We start from the raw sequence: 18,494 nt of genomic DNA, 5'->3' as shown, positions 1-18,494 counted from the left end.
AACCCATCTACCTATCCCACTTCACGATGAAGTCATGCTGAGAGTTTTATCTGCTGTGAGGACATGTTATGATTTAATCACTGAAGGAGAAAACAGGAGGATGACTTAATACACCTGCCCTTTGCACGACAGGAAATAATCATGGATGGTGTATGTGCACATATAAAACTCCAACAGAACATCCTTCACACATAGGAGTCAGTTCCATGACGAATAATTGGGATTCTACAAGGAAAGAAATATCGTAATGATATATTAAAGAATTCCTTCACAGTTCAAATTTATTACACTTTTCTGACTCATCTACGACCTGCAGAGGGAACTTATTCGTCTGGATGATTTCTTGAAATTTGTTTCTACATTCTGGAGTGGTACAAGTTCGTTGTTTGGATGTGTTTGTTTTGGGAAAATATTTTCTGTTTCTGATTTGTGTTTTTTACCATCAATGATGTGTGCTTAACAGACTGTTTATGGTGGAGCATCAAAGTACCAGGTATAAAACACCCAGAGCACGTTGATGACAGATGCAGACATTGTGGAATACTTTTGGATTTGTTTTACAAAACAATTGACCAAAAACTGAAGTGCATGTCGTACACGGGATCTCTATGTGTTGAAATCATTGAACAATAAGTGATTTCTTGAATCTGATTTCAAAAAGAAAACACCTGGATATAACCTCAGCTGATACTTTGGAATTGTAAACTCTCCACTGATCCCGGGGATATATGATGTGCTTGAATTATATGTGAATACCTTTTGCAGTTTTAATGTCAGAACAACAGGCAACTGAAACACCAATCTCGTTATCCTGTTATCCTGTCTGCGATACCATCATCAGCAACATCTTCAGCTCACGTTCACCCTCATGTCCAGTATTTTTACCTCTAATACCTGTTCAGACCTACTACAAGAGGCAATCCTTTTCTCTGAGACCATCTCAAAGAGTCTTCTTGCAGACTTGAAAACAAGAACTGCCAGAAAACTGTAAAAGGCCTTTTATGTATTTGCAAACTCGTGTCCGCCTGGATTCTATTGGGGAGGCTTGAGTGTGTGTTCAGCCCCTCCACTTTGAGCGGACCTCAGCCCGGACACCTCTGCATCACCCTCCCACCCCCATCCCGATATCTCCTAAAGTGTGCATTGATTGTAAAGAAACACCAGGTTCACACTCCTTGTAACCCGTAGCCTCCTCTGCCCTCAGCCTCCTACCCTCCCCTGCTTGCAAGCAAATCTGCGAGCAACCGTTGCCTCGAGAGACTGGCTATTGATGTTCCGAAGAATCAACGCTCTGTCGGCCCCTTTAATGACTACTGCATATGTTGCAGCAGCAGCACCCAGGCATGGTATATAGGCGTTGAATACGACTCTGCTGGCGATACAAGCTGGCATTGATAGAAGCTGCCTATGCTTAGCTGAGACAGGCAGATTCATGTTATCAGATTGCTCAATAATAAGATCCTGATCGGAGTGTTTGATAGCAGCATATGTGAAATCGTCCCTACCTGTATAAGCGCTTCTGATTGGAGGAGGAGACAAACAGGGGTGTGGCTTTAAGGCAAAGTTTGAATGATTTCATGCTTTTTTGAAAAGCAATTTATAAAGGTGGAAACGTTTGAAAACTTGAAAATCATTTGAAAATCATTTAGTTCGAGAATTGTATTGAGGTTGCAGTTAGTGACTGATTTGTTTTGAGGAGTGTTCTCCCTGTAGAAGGCTGCATGTGAGAGAAAGTCTTTTGCTCTGGAGTGTTGTGGACAGGATTCGAGACAATTTACAAATCCAACTAAAGACCATTTTTGATTTTACTCCCAGTGAAGAAGATTGTCACAAGATTGTGCTGCCAGTGTTTTCTTCTAGCTGCTGCAGAACTGACTGATGAGTTCTATTGTCTCCAAATATTGAGCCAGCGGAGACAAATAAAGACACAGTTTGACATTTGGATGCGCCGTCAAGTCGGATGGCACCAAAGCTTGGTGAGTAGACAATTTAATCTTTTGTCTTCTGTTAGCTGACAGTTGGCTGACACAATATAAGTCAGCTACATCTGGTAAATGTCTTAGAACTTCGGTAAGAGAGCATTATACATATATGAAAAAACACTTTGACAAGTTTACTAAGTTTATTGAAATACAAAATTCAGAGCACTTGATATACCATGCAAGAAAAATTGATGTTGTCATGGTAAACTCTGTATGAAGTCAGTCTAAGGATGGATTCCATAATAGTCTCCATATTTACAATTCAGATTTTAAGGATTGGAACATACTCATTTTTTTTGAGTCACTTACTCTGTCTTTTTATTATAAGATATTTTAAGAATATTCAGTTTTTTATTTAAAACTAATTGTATGAACTTTATTTTTTGGGAAAATCACATTCCCTATACTACCTCTGATAGGCTCAGTTCCATACCATTCATGTCATTGAAATTCTCATTAACATTGTCACCAAGTTTATAACTGGTAAAAATAATTTTGTTCAATTCATGAAGCAAATCTTCCTGTTTTTAATAGTTTCTGAAAATAATGACTGAAGAACAATTAGTTAGAAATTAATCCTTGAAGGATCAGTAAATGTAAACCCCCAAATAGTTCCGTTTCTACATCTCAATTAAGGATGTAGTGAAATTTTTCCCTTGATGAGGCTGTTAACAGTTTCCAGCTTCACGGCTCCAGTTCAGATGGTTCTCTTGTAGAACTTGTCTGGCTCTCCCAGTCACAGGGAATTACTTCCACTGTTCTCATACTGGAAATCTCAAAGTTCTTTCAGAGGATTAGGTTTACCTACAACTGATCATAATAGAAAGCTCTAAACTTGCACTAAGGTGTACTGTCTGCAGCCTCTCATCACACACAGGGCACGCTCTTCAGCATTGTTATGTGGGTAGTTGTGAATCCGATAAAATCAGCGTTGTAATTGAAACATTCTGAATATTGAAGTTCTTGTTTTGTATTTCAATTTTAATTTAAAACTTCAAATGATAATTTTCATCACTTGATAATCAACTTTTATGTGATACTTCTGTGGTGGATCTAGAGGGAGGGTTTTAGGGATGGCCGCGCGCGTGCACGCACGCACAACTCCCCTTGTTACAGCTGATTGTTAAAGTAAAATTATTACATATAGTTTTCATATAGTATCTATAATTTTGGGGGTTGGCTCTTGGATGGACCCATCCCCACTAAAGTGACGCTTCCATTTTAAAAATCGTGGATATGCCCCTGTACTCTCTTGTACAACTTCTTTCACTATACATTTTGTACTTTGATGCTGGTTTGATTAAATCAACCCTATAATCTTTGGAAGTTCCACAAGACATTTTCAGGCCTGAATTGGGGCGGTCGGGTAGCCTGGTGGTTAAAGCGTTCGCTCGTCACGATTCCCGACATGGGTACAATGTGTGAAGCCCATTTCTGGTGTCCCCCCGCCGTGATGTTGCTGGAATATTGCTAAAAGCGGCGTAAAACCATACTCACTCACTCACTCACTCAGGCCTGAATTAAGGTTAGTTGTGTGAAAAATGTGCCAGTGATAAATTAGCTGCCAATGGGTAAATAGCATGCGTATGGAATGTACAAATGGCAGGGCATATGTCATGAGGTTTCATTTCCATAACGGGGGCACGGTAGCGTCCCTTGGGCATGCCAGAAACCTATGATCGTGGGTTTGAATCCCTGTTCACCCCGATTATGTTACTAGGTTTGTCAGCACAATACCCATGCTCGTGGGTTTCACTGAAGTGGTAAACGTCTGTGACCTGCACTACTTCAGGCTTTCCTTCCACATTACACTGACACCCTGTGACATAGCTGGAATACTGTTAAAAGCGGCGTCAAACCAACTCACTCACTCACTCATTTCCAAAACTATTGTCCTGCATCAGATTTCATGGGTCAGTCATCGCTAGATAATTGTTTCTCCCCACTGTGCCGAAACATTCGCGTCATTAATTTGCCTCTCAATATAATTATTTAGATAGCTATTTAATTCTTACAGATGTAGGTCATCAGCCAATGGTACATTATGTAATTCTGTATACAGCTCAGTCCAGTCATACATTATAACACTGTGTCAAGCTTGCAGATCATAATACTGTAAGTTTCCTAACACTCATTGCATGGTAAATAACTGTAGCTAAATTTCGTAAAACTGTTTCATTTGAGGTAGACATGAGTACATTAAATTTTCGCAGATAGGTATTATGACAGTTTTAACCAAGTCATAGGTGTGTAAGTGTGTCTCAAGGAAAAGGGGTAACTATTAATTCAGGTTCGATATTTGAATGGCAAAATTGCCTCTGTATGAAGTTTATATGCTACTCACAAGAATTTCAATAACACCTGATTCTTTCATGTCGCTATTGTTAATCCGTCATAGTATGACAGATCAACGATAGTCATATGTAAAAATTGGGTGTGCTTAAACTTTTTTGAGTAGTATATATTCGGCAGGGCATGCTGGCTTATATCTATTATATTACCGGTGTTCTTCGGGGACATGTTTCAGGCTGTGATGGGAACAATATGCACTGAAAATATGTATTGACCACAAGCATAGGCTTGTTGTTTGAGAGAGGAAAGCTCAAGTCTCACTACAGGTGATGGGGAGACCTTTTAGGGCGCTTAACATCAATTAAGACGAATATGGTATGCAGAATTCAAATATTGGAGGCCCTGAGGTTAGCTCCTGTGATATTTGAATAGAGGGCCTCCTTATTCTTTAAATTTTAACTTTGGGATTTCTGGTGACCCCTAGACTTTCATGCTGAATTTCGAACATTATGGTTTGTGTTTTTGACACCTGTAGATTTACCCAACAAACAGGTCGGTGTATTCTGGTTGTTCCTGTCGCAGACATCATGGTGATGCACATTTGGAACATATATCTCCAGGAGGTGTTTTTCTACATAAATATTATCTTGAATTGATATTCGTTTATATTCCCTCTAGTTTCAGTATGGTGTGAAACCACGTCCAAAATGAACCATTTGCAATATCATTCTGATAGGACCACTGGAATGAAAAAACACTGATGACAACTTGTGTCTTTAAAAGACTGTCTTGTGTCTTGTCTTACACTCTCTCTTATCCAGTTATGGTACCCGTTAGATGTTCATCTGTACAGTAGTTCTATTGCTGTATATTAGACGAACGATCTTGTCTGACTGGGTCAGATGCATATTCTGCCGGCTGTATGAAAGTCATTAAGGAAGAGACAAGGAGAGGTGAAATGGGGTTTTAACGTCACGTCCAAGATTATTGCACTTATATAGAGACGTGCATGTACATGTGTGTGTTTGTGTGGCTGCTTGTACTAGTTCAGACTGATGCTGATTTATAGTGCTAGCTCACTGAGATACCATGCCACAGTTTAACATGAATACCCCACTCAGACACAGTATACTGACTCTGAGTCGACCAGTCCTTGTTTTAGCCCCTTAATGCCGAGCGCCAGACAGGGTAACAACAAGTACCATCTTTTAAAGTCTTTTGGTATGACATGGTCGGGGATCAAACCCCGGAATCTCTGGTTAATGATTAAATGTGTCAAAAGACTTATTTTAGAGGAAGCAGTTTTCTAATGTTTGAACATGATCAGTTGAAATGTTTGAAGCTGCTTTTCTTTTAAAAATGTAGATAAAAACAAATGTTCGGTAAACATTTCTTTTTGGATCACAGACTTTGACTAAAATGCTCATAGATTATACATTTTCTTTTGAGGCTTAAAAAACACTGCACACAACCCGACTTACCGATATTTACTGAAGCTCAGTTTTCTTTCAAAATGCTGTTGTCTCAATAGGAGGAAGACTCATGGATATATATATATAGTTCTAGATTTGAACATTGATGGCCATGGAAATTGGACTGTGAATGATTTTGAGAATTGCACCTTGTAAACTACACAAAATAAGGACAATTTGAAAATAAATATTGGTTATTAGATCTCTTTATATTTTAAACCTCATTCACTTTTTCTCAAGCATGCCTCCTTGGACATATATATTTCTGAAAAGTTGTAATGGCGCAACATGCTACTCACTCACTCACTATAGTAAAATATAGGACACTCACTCACTCATTCACTCACTCACTCACTATAGGAAAATATAGGACACTCACTCACTATAGTAAAATATAGGACACTCACTATAGTAAAATATAGGACACTCACTCACTCACTATAGGAAACTATAGGACACTCACTCACTCATTCACTCACTAACTATAGGAAAATATAGGACTCTCACTCACTATAGTAAAATATAGGACACTCACTATAGTAAAATATAGGACACTCACTCACTATAGGACACTCACTCAATGTAGGAAAATAAAGGACACTCACTCACTATAGTAAAATATAGGACACTCACTCACTCACTATAGGAAACTATAGGACACTCACTCAATGTAGGAAAATAAAGGACACTCACTCACTATAGGAAAATATAGGACACTCACTCACTCACTCACTAAAGGAAAATATAGGACACTCACTCACTCACTATAGGAAATATAGGACACCCACTCACTCACTATAGGAAATATAGGACACTCACTTACTCACTCACTCACTCACTCAAGGAAATATAGGACACCTGCCTGTGACTGTTCCAGTGTGTATCATGTGATTGGCTCATCACTACAGTAATGTATACCCAAATTGTGGATTCCAGGTGGGAATAGGTCCCACCCTGTGCTGGTTGTAAGATATGACAAAATGGATCGGCTGTCACTTGACTTGGTTGATTGTTTGCCATTGTACTCTGACCAGGAGGTCATTGCTCCCAATATCAATCACTGGATTGTCTGGTCAGACTTGACTGTTTACAGGCCATCATCATGTGGCTATGATATTGCCGAGTGCAGCATTAAAAACAACAAACAAACAAATGTATACCCTGTAGATGGGCCAGTCAGACTTGTTTACAAAGACCCCATACTGCAACAACCAGATATATTTCACGACATTGATGAGAATTCCACAGCAAAGCTGCAGTGTACTGATATTTAATGTTCTCTGCAGCAATATCAACAACCAACTGATAACTGTGTACCATATTGTTTAGTCTAGATGTGAACCCATGACAGGATCATAATATAAACATCTAATTATCGGTGAATCGCTGAAATGCTGACACCTTCATCCTGAATGGAGGCATAGGTAGCCCAGTTGTATAACGTGCAGCACTTCACTCCCTGGACCGCCTCCGTGGTCTAGTGGTAGAGCGTCTGCCTGGAGAGCGGAAGGTTCGGGGTTCGATCCCCAGCCGTGTCATACCTAAAGACGTTAAAAGATAGTACTTGTTGTTACCCTGTCTGGCACTCGACATTAAAGTGCTAAAACAAGGACTGGTCGGCTTGGAGTCAGTATACTGTGTCTGAGTGGGATATTCATGTTAAACTGTGGCATGCTATCTCAGTGAGCTAGCACTATAAATCGGCATCAGCTTGGACTAGTACAAGCAGCTACACACACACACACGTCCATGCACGTCGCTATATAAGTGCAATAATCTTGGACGCGACGTTAAACCCCATTTCACCTCACTTCACTCCCTGAGTTGCTTCCCTTAGTTGTGCCACAAACCTATGTTGCGGATTCATATCCCAGATTTGCCCTGATGCTGCTTCTCGGTTTGTCAGCACCACACCCATGTGGATTTCACCAAGGGAGCAAACTTCTTAGACCTGCATCACTGTCCTCCCACATCAAGTTGTAACACTGGTATAGTCGACCAGCGCCGTGGTCTAGTGATAGAGCATCTGTCCAGGGGAAAGGTTCGGGGTTGGAACTGGTCAGCTCGGAGTCAGTGTAATGTGTCTGGTTTGGGTATTCATGATAAAATGTGGCATGGTATCTCAGTAGACTAGCACTATAAATCGGCATCATTCCGGACTAATACAAGCAGCCATCGGGTATTCATGATAAACTGTGGCATGGTATCTCAGTAGGCTAGCACTATAAAGTGGCATCAGTCTAGACTAATACAAGCAGCCATACACACACAAACACTCACGAGCATGCATGTCGCTATACAGTGCAATATTCTTGGACGCGATGTTAAACCCCCTTTCTCCTCACCACCCCGTGATATAGTCTGAACGTAGATAAAGTTCAAAGCAGTGCTAAACCAAATTAAGCACTCCTACTGCAAGTAATAAATAAACTACTCAAAACAAGTTTAAGAAAATGCATACTTGGGAGGTTGTGTGTTACAATACCCACCAGCCAGACAGATTAACTACAGTAATATCAAAGAATTGTGTGTTCTTTAACTCCTTTTGAGTAGCATGCCACGAAGGATTAACTATAGTAATATAAAAGAATCTTGTGTTCTTTAATGTCATTTGAGAATTATGCCATGAAGGATTAACTGTAGTAATATAAAAGAATTGTGTGTTCTTTAATGTCATTTGAGTATCATGCCACGAAGGATTAACTATAGTAATATAAAAGAATCGTGTGTTCTTTAATGTCATTTGAGTATCATGCCACGAAGGATTAACTATAGTAATATAAAAGAATCGTGTGTTCTTTAATGTCATTTAAGTATCATGCCACGAAGGATTAACTATAGTAATATAAAAGAATCGTGTGTTCTTTAATGTCATTTGAGAATTATGCCATGAAGGATTAACTGTAGTAATATAAAAGAATCGTGTGTACTTTAACTCCTTTTTAGTAGCATGCCATGACAGATTTACTATGGTAATATCAAAGAATCGGGTGTTCTTTAACTTCTTTTGAGTATCTTGCCATGACAGATTAACTTTAGGAATATAAAAGAATCATGTGTTCTTTAACTCCTTTTGAGTAGCATGCCATGACAGATTAACTTTAGGAATATAAAAGAATCATGTGTTCTTTAACTCCTTTTGAGTATCTTGCCATGACAGATTAACCTTAGGAATATAAAAGAATCATGTGTTCTTTAACTCCTTTTGAGTAGCAAGCCATGACAGATTAACTATAGTAAAATATGAATCGTGTGTTCTTTAACGTCTTTTGAGTATCATGCCATTATGATTTAACTATGGTAATATTTAAGAATCGGGTGTTCTTTAACTTCTTTTGAGTAATATACTTCTGCACTGTTAGGCTGGTCAGTCATTGATGAACCACAACACTGACATCAGGCTGCCTATGTATAGCTCTATCTCCATCTGACTTTGAATCTTAACCACACGGCAGTAATGTGTGCCAGCACCTTGTAATACTGTTGATGGGACCCTTAAACAGTGATGCTTGGTGTGAACTTTTAACCAGTCATGTTCATGCTTTTGGATAATAGGTGTATGTAATTTAATTTGTGGCAGATGCTCTCCGTAACTGAATTATGTTTTCATCTGTAGCGGAATTGTTATTTGATACTGCGGAGGGAAATTATTCAAAAAGAATCCAAGACATCAAAGTGCTACAGATATGTTGTGTCTTTATTATACTATTGCTTCTGGTATAGCATCTCAAACAATATTCTATTATACTTACTTGGTTTGCAGATCTGGCGATTTAAGATTTGGAATGAAATTAATTTCTCAAGAAGTTTTTGTTCTTCCAGCCAAGTCTACCTAGATTTCAGTATTAGAGTAACTCTTCAAAGTATACCAAGAGGAAATGGAAGGTAATCTTTCCACTTGGTTGATGCTAGTTAAAAATGGCTTAAGATGACTAATATGAAATTAAAAAATATCTTTTTTAATTGTTTTTTAAATTCAACCACTGGCTATATTGTTTTGAAAATAAGTCTTTTGATCAAAAATAGGAAAACACCATGGAAGGATCAGGGCCCCATTCCTCAAAGCGATCTTAGCGCCAGGGTGATAGTAAGTCCCATACTTCAACTGAGGCTTACGATCATCGTAGCAGTAAGATTGCTTTGAGGAACAGGGTCTAGGGCTGGTATTATGGTGTAAATATGTTGCCAGAATTGTGATGCCATTTGAATGTAGATTAGACTGGGGAAACCACTGCCTTTCATCTCATTTTCTTTTTGAAGTTTATATGCAGTGATTATAGTATCGGATGTAATGTAACTCACCCACTTAAAGCACTTTTATCATCATTATCTGATAAGGGTGATTATTTTTGTTATTAGCGTAAAAATGTTCCAGTGCAGAAGTATTTATTCGTTAATCTGCACCCGTCAAATGTCAGGCCCATGTGTTTAATTGCTGTAGATTTCAGTGATTTACAGAATAGTTATGTTTCCCCATTCCTTTCCTGTTGGCATCGCACAGATATTTAGAGGCCAATTTGGCTTTGTACGAGTTGTATGTTGTGCATCTGATGGACAGGGCATGTGTTGAGTGTTACCTCTTTAACAGTAGAATATGGGTCATTTAGATGTTTGTTTATCTTACAAACCCGAAAGATGTTTTTGGTATTCTTGTGCTCACAAAGTACAAACATTACCAAAGCCAAGAAGAGAGTAATTTACATCTAACTCCAAGATTTTCTGTTGTAATTGCAGGTTATTTGGAAACATTTGTCTGTGACTGATTAGACTCTGAAATATCAAACGTCAGCTCCAGAGAATAATCACTCTCGATTATCTACTGAAACAGATTCATTTGGCATAAAAGGCAACATAGTGGTGAAAAAGCCTTGACTTACGATTCACTGCCAGAATTTCAGTAATCACAAATGATTAACACAGTTTACTTTACCAAAGGGAGCCCCGTCAAGATCGGGGGTAGAGTATAGAATAGTTCTTCAGCAACCCATGCTAGCCATAGAAAACAACTATGCTTGTCGCAAGGGGTGACTAAGGGGATCAGGTGGTCAGGCTCACTGATTTGGTTGATAGATATCATCATATCCCATTTGTGTGGATCAATGCTCATGATGTCAATCACTGGATTGTCTTGTCCAGACTCAGTTAATTAGAGACCGCGGTCATAAAGCTGGAATATTGCTGAGTGCGACGTTAAACAACAAAGGGAAATGGAAATAGATATATATATATTTCAAGACTTAAATGCTTATGGTACTTTTACTCATGTGATATGTTCTATTGTAACAACTTGTAGAGCAGTTCAAGACATGCAATCGATTGTGAAAAGTTGTTTACTCAATACCAGGTAGTTGTATTTCAAAGGTTCTCCATGGCTAGGTGTTGAGAAAGATGTCCTCTACTGTCTGGGAATTATTACATGTTCTTGGCTTCTCTTCTTCCCTGCTGCTGGACACAAAGAACTGCAGCTATTGATCAGTCTGAACTAATTGCATCAAAAAAGAATCGGAGCTATCTATATACAATGACATTTCTCTTATCCCTTTACACAAATAAACAAGGCTCTTTATGCTGAATCAAAGGAAGATCACTCAAATACAACTTCAGCACCAGTGGGGGCACGGGTGGCCCAGTCATCTAAAGCGCTGCAATTCGTGTGTAGAGTTGCATGCCCTTGGCACTTCAAGACATGTCCTGGGTTCAAATCCCAGTTCGCCCAGATAATGTTTCTAGGTTTGTCAGCACCATATTGAAACCATGGGTTTCACCAAAATGGTAAACATCTAAGACCTGCATAACTTCAGGCTTTCCTCTCACTTGGGGTGGTCGGGTTAAAGCGTTCGCTTGTCACGCTGATGACCCAGGTTCCATTCCCGACATGGGTACAATGTGTGAAGCCTATTTCTGGTGTACCCCGCCGTGATATTGCTGGAATATTGCTAAAAGTGTCATTAAACCATACTCACTCACTTTCCTCTCACATTAAGCTGACGCATTGTGAAATAACAAAAATATTGTTCAAAGCGGCGTTAAACCCAGCTCACTCACTCATCACTAGGTGTTGAACATGGAAACAAAGACACCTTTTTTGGAGGAACATGAAAAGAAAGAACAGTTTTGTTGGGTTCTTAATGGTCATGTTTGGATCTCGGTAGTCATTACTACAAGAAAGGAATGAAGTCATTATTCCAGAAGTTTCTTAGGCTGCCAAGATAAAAATCTAGAAGAATTGATATGAGGCAAGTAACAACCTAACTGGCCATACTCCCCTAATGATGGCGACAGTTTATCCTTCCAATGAAATCCTATAAGCTATGTTAAGTTTTATGTTGCATTTATTTTAGTTATAAACAGATAGGTCTCTATCTGTAATGACAGTTCATGGCAGTTTATCGGAGAAAGTGGCCTAATGAGCCTCACTATCAAATGGATTAACCCCTTGTAGCTTGTCCCACATTGGTGATTTTTATCCTTGCTTGGCAATTAACTCTTTGTGTGATGACCCATGTTTAACCCCAAGTGACTGTAACAAGTTAGTAATCCTTTACGTTTTGACAATTAGCTTATTGGTATTCTTAGTTTGTACTACAGAGTTAACAGGGTAAAGTGCCACGCTTATTCAATTGTCATAATCCACTTAAACATAATTAAATAAGCTATTCTTAGGGTTATGTGAGGAACTGTTGCTCTTTAGGTAATTTAGAGGTACCGTAGGGTGCCCTGTGTAACAGGATGTTACTCTTGCGAAGTAACTTGATGCATTGTGGGAAGAAGAAGATGTTATCCTGTTGCTTTGATAAAATGTGAGACTAATTGCAGAAAGCTCACCATGCAATTGATCACACTGCTTGCATGTACGGAAATGGTGGCAGAGTTCTCATGAGAAAAAATTGGCATTTAGACTAATAGCTTAATTGTCTTTGGGCTTAACTCACCGTGGAAAGTAGAATTAATTGACAAGTGAGTGACCTTTCTTTAGATGACATAAGGTTATTGAATCATGTAGTATTGTGTTAATTATAGTTAAATCGATGAACTGTACAAGAAACATGAGGAAGTGCATTATTATAACTTTTGGTCAAAAGCTTTTTTGACAGATATGTGATTGCGTTCACATTCAGGATGGAGCAAGCCTCTATGTGTTAACCTCAACACAGCCTGAATGTGTCATTCTGAATCTTTGAAGTCACTTTACCAGGAGATTGATGAAGTGACATTCTGAGGTTATTGGTCAGGTTTCCTAATGGTTATGTAAAGTTTGGTTTGAATCAATTAACTGCCATACCACACTAACAGGAGCATGAAATTCACACACTGACTTCTGTATGGTCGTTTTTTGGCACTGTTACTTCTGTGCAGAGATTCATCCCATAGGTGTGCTAGAACCTTTGACTGAGGGTTCAAATTCTTCGTTCAACCTGATCATGTTTCTAGGTTTGTCAGCACCATACGTGGGTTTCACCGAAGGGGCAACATTTAAGACCTGAAGCATAGATCGTGCTGACACGCCATGATGTCACTAAAATACTATTCAAAGCAGTGTTTAAAAAAACTTCACACATTTACTTCTCTAATAACATTAAAGCTGAAGTTCAGGACAGAATAAGTGAAAATCCAGGTTAGTATTGGTCTTCAGCAATCCATGCTTGCTGTTAGAGGTGACTATGCTTATCATAAGAGGCATCTAATGGGATCGGGTGGTCAGGCTCGTTGACTTGTTTGACACATGTCATCATATTCCAATTGTGTAGATCGATGCTCATGATGTCTATCACGGGATTGTCTGATACAGGCTCACTTATTTACAGACTGTTGTCATATAGATAAAATATTGCTGAGTGCGGCGCTAAGCAAACAAACAAACCCCCATTCAGGTGAGCTGCAGTATCCATGTTAGCCAAAACCAGTTTAAACTGGTTTGGGGGGCACGGGTGGCCCAGACGTCTAAGGCGCCACGATTCACTGTGCAGAGTTGTGTCCCTTGGGCACGCCCGCCAGAAACCTATGATTGTGGATTCGAATCCCAGTTCGCCCCGATTACGTTTCTTGGTTTGTCAGCACCATACCCGTGCTCGTGGGTTTCACCGAAGTGGTAAACATCTGAGACCTGCATCACTTCAAGCTTTCCTCCCACATTAAGCTCACACGCCGTGATATAACTGGAATAATGTTAAAATCGGCGTTAAACCCAACTCACTCACTTGAACAAGTTTGATGTTGATTTGCAAGTACTCTGGGACATTGGTTTGATGGGTCCCTAGTGACTACTTGGGATGGTTCAGTCAGGCCTGGTAGCTTGGTTGACAGCATGTCCTGGTGCCCCAATGTCAGGGGACATGATCATACTTTCAGTCACTGGATTGCTTGGCCCAGACCCCAGTGGGGATTCCGGGTTAAAATAGGTCCACAGCAACCTGTGCTGATTGTAAGAGGCAACTAAAAGGATTGGGTGGTAAGGCTGGCTGACTTGCTTGATTGTGTGACATCATATCCCTAATGTCTTGGATCAGTGCTCACAATACCAATCACTAGATTGTCTGGTCCTGACTTGATTATTTACAGGCTGCAATCATATAGATGGAATATTGTTGAATGCAACATTAAACAATAATTCTACCATGGATTTAAAATATATTGATTCTGATTGGTCAATCAGAGGTTGTTAAATCCCAATAAGCCCTCTCTGATAGAAACAGCCAATTTGACGTCCACATCACCGTGGAAGCTAATATTCATATTTTTTCAGTCATTGTTGGTAGGCATATTTAAATAATTTTATCTACAATTATAGATTACAAAATGCAAAGCTTTTGTTACTTCAATATTCAAAGGATGTGTGGCAATAAATTTCATGCAGAAACCATAATAGTAATCTGCAAAGAAAATGTGTTTTAAGTTTTGTGGACAACAGAAAGCTTGGAAATGCAACTGTGGCGTCATATGTTTTACATCACAATGAGTGATATGACATCATAATGGTGACGTGCGGTGAAGAAAGAAAGCTTTGCAAAGCTTACTTAGTCTTCTGTAGTGGTGCACACCTCATGTTAGTTTACAAAATAGCTGTGCTTATATTCTTTCAAAACCTGTCTTATGTTATGTAAAGTATTACGGTGTAAACAAACTGCTTGAGCATATACAGTGCCATATATTGTTTAAAGGCTGTTGTCAGTGATTCTGTATTTCAGATCAACAACCCACTCAAAACACTGGACCCATGCTGCTTCACTGAATATATTTGCAAACACAAAAGAGTTTGTGTTTATTTATTCATGGTAGAATGGAGATACACATACTGTGTTTTCAATGTAGAGCTAGGTTACCTGCAGATTTAACCGCGTTAAATTTAATATTTGAAACCTTCTTAACAAACTTTGATAAGTTACAGGCTGCCATGATGAGGCTAAAAAATATTGCTGACTAGAGCAAAATAAAACAACAATAACAAAAAATTCATTTATGGTAGAATGGAGATACACATACTGTGTTTTCAATGTAGAGCTAGGTTACCTGCAGATTTAACCGCGTTAAATTTAATATTTGAAACCTTCTTAACAAACTTACAGGCTGTTACAGGCTGCCATGATGAGGCTAAAAAATATTGCTGACTAGAGCAAAATAAAACAACAATAACAAAAAAATTCAACAAACTACCAATGCCATTCCAATGTTTTGGACAGCAAAACTAGGTATTGAACGTTGACTAGTCTGGCTGAAATATTTCTGACTAGAGCATGAGTAAAACAACAAAAACAAAACATTTAACAAACTACCAATGCCATTCCAGTGTATTGGACAGCAAAACTTTGTATGGAACATTGAATAGACTGGCAGTTTGTTTTGGGCCAGACTGTTTGATAAAACATGACTGTGCGGCACCTACGGCCAGTGTGTCTTACTGACAGTTGCAGGCTTAAATCCACCCTATGCACTTGGATATCCCTCCTTTGTAATGAAATGAGATTGTCTTCCTGATGGCATCCTTCAGTCTTGATGATAACAGGAAATGGCGGAAGCATCACGCAGGCCCTGAGGCTTGATGGTATACTCTTTCCTTAGCTTGATAGGCTTGCACAGACTTTTTTATTGAACTTTGATACTGGAATGATAGCTATGTCATAGTTTTCTTCCGAGCTTGCGACTTTTCTTGGGCATGTGGACTATTAATGCTACTTTGGATCAAATGACTTTTAAGGTGTTGATGTTCTTTATATAAAAATATCTTTTGCTTTCATAACTTGTTGTAGCTCAAAGCTGATTAGATGTGATATCTGGGAAAGTTGTTTCCTGTTGGTAGGGGCTTGTCTAGAGTTAGTGAGTATGGTTTATGCTGCTTTTAGCAATATTCCAGCCCTATCAAGGCAGGGGACATTGTACCCATGTGTGGAATTGAACCCGGATCTTTGGCGTGACAAGGTAACACTTTAACCACTAGGCTACCCCACCGCCGGGCTTTTCTTGCAGTGTGAGTTATAAGGGTCATTGTTCTTATCAAACTGTGTGTCTGACTGTATTGAAATTGTGTGGGACTATTAAAATTGTGGGACTGTATTAAAATTGTGGGACTGTATTGAAATTGTGTGGGACTGTATTGAAAATGTGGGACTGTATTGAAACTGTGTGGGACTGTATTGAAATTGTTTGGTAGGTAATCCAAAAGTGCTGCAATCCTAAAAAGACTTGTCCATTTTGAAAAGAATAAATACTTGCCCGCTACAATTTTCCTATTTGCCACAGCAGATGAATGTGCAACTATTCCAACACCATTCAACCAGAAGCTTCTACTGCTCTGATTCTGAGTTCCCAGAGACTCTGGTATGATAGATGACGCCTACATTTGACAAGGAAAACTTGAGCTTGAAAACATTTTTGCTACTACATGTTATACACCATTTGAAACGTCGGATCCTGTTTATAAATATGAAAGTTATGTTTACCACATTTTATAGATAATACATTTACAACTCCATCAAGTTTGTTATAAATAAAAAATGTAAGCTAACACATTCGCAATGTCCAGATTAAGCACAAAGGAAGTAAAAATTTGACAATTTTCGGCAATTTGTAAGATTTCATTATATCCTAATATCTATTTCTTTGTTCGTTCGTAATTTTTAAAATAATTATATGGCATCGTGCATTTCCCGAAAACAGTGGTTTTCCACTCGGTAACATGAGAAAATACAAGGAAATACCTCCGTTTTCAAAGCCTTGTAGGAATAACATGTATGATGAATTGTTTGATCTTTGGTATCACCAGGAAGCTTAGGACTTAAATAATATGATTGTATCCTCCCTTGGTGTATTTTCGAGGCTGTAACGTGGAATGTTATTGGACAGAAATAGGGTTCTAAAGATGCTTTCTTGCTGAAATCTGCTACAAGGTTTGTGATTGGTCAAATTCATGTAACCTAAGGCAGCCAATCAAATTACAGAAATTCCATCCTTGTGTATGATAAATTTCAGCTTTAGATGAAAGGCTTTGGTGAAATCGTGTTATTCTGAACGTTTCGTGCCAGGTTATGAGCTGTGACAAAGATTTCTCATGCATATTTTTTGGCTTTAAATATTGTGTCCGAGCCTAAAAACAATCGATTCATTATGTATTTCAGACATTGTCAAAAGTGGTAGATTTTATAAATGAATGTTAGGACAGGTTTGTTCATAAAATTGTGGGTACAGTGCATCAGAACTCATGTCTAGGCCTGTGTACTGTTGAAATAATTAAGTGATATTGTGTGTAGGTATTTTTATGGCTGTCAGCTCAATTGTTCGGTTAAGTGTCTGATACGTACTCCCTGTGAGCAAGTCATGTGACCTGCCTCTCTCTTGTCTAAATGAGAGTGAGTGAGTGAGTGAGTTGGGTTTAACACCGCTTTTAACAGTATTCCAGTTATATCACGGCATGTCAGCTTAATATGGGAGTAAAGGCTGAAGTCATGCAGGTCTCAGATGTTTACCACTTCGGTGAAACCCACAAGCACAAGTATGGTAGCTGTCTCAATGAAGGCAGTTTGATTTTGATATGTTGATTTTTACTAATTTTTATTAATTTTTACATGTTTTGAACTTAGAATGTTTTCTTTTTACTTCAACCTCATGTGCTACCTATAACTTGAGAACTACTACATGGATTCTTTTCAAATTAGAGGAACACTTTAATTTCATTAACTTTGTTTCATCCCGTCGATGTATGGAACAGCTGACTGCTTTTATATTTTAGGGTCAGCAAAATCCATAAACACGTTTTGTTATGTCAAAAGGCTTGTATCTCAGCCTCTGTATTTATGTGTTACATATCTATATGTAGTAGTCGTGTCTATATATCTGTGCTAGTGTAACGTTTCATTGTGTACATCACTGGCAGTTCCAGAAGGAAGGGGCAAGGGGTCTCAACCCACCTTTCTTTCAGACAACTTACTTGTTCACTACACCCTCTAGTCTGTCATACAGACCCTGAAACAAATATATCCAATACAGCCCATGCAAGTCTATAATTAGTCCTGCACCATGACTGTGTAATATATTATTTTATGAAAAGTTCCACATGAAATCAGCATTGGGAATTTTTATTTTATTTTTAGAGTCAAGAAGGATATTGTGTAATATAAGATTTCAGAGACTAAATGTTAGTCTAGTCTATAGTGTATGGCAAGTCTAGATTACTGCAGTGATGAAAGTCTTTGGGCTCCTTTTTATTATATTTTATAACTATAATTTAACAACTTTTTTTCTGTAAAATATGTTCATT

General features: G+C 38.6%; 1 protein-coding gene across 1 annotated transcript in view; it reads left to right on the top strand.

The window, feature by feature from the left end:
* The first annotated feature begins 824 nt into the window (after positions 1 to 824).
* LOC139452351 (G-protein coupled receptor dmsr-1-like) overlaps positions 825 to 18,494 on the top strand; it is a 190,565-nt gene continuing 172,895 nt past the window's right edge. Inside the window, exon 1 of the mRNA XM_071233800.1 lies at positions 825 to 1,976. The gene's annotated coding sequence lies outside the window, so the exon portion shown is untranslated. The remainder of the gene's footprint in view (positions 1,977 to 18,494) is intronic.

The sequence above is a fragment of the Haliotis cracherodii genome, unplaced genomic scaffold (genome assembly GCF_022045235.1).
Source record: "Haliotis cracherodii isolate W230 unplaced genomic scaffold, xgHalCrac1.p SCAF_9, whole genome shotgun sequence".
NCBI lineage: Eukaryota > Metazoa > Mollusca > Gastropoda > Lepetellida > Haliotidae > Haliotis > Haliotis cracherodii.
The sequence above is the reverse complement of the archived record's forward strand: the minus strand, read 5'-3'. Positions and strand labels throughout refer to the sequence as shown.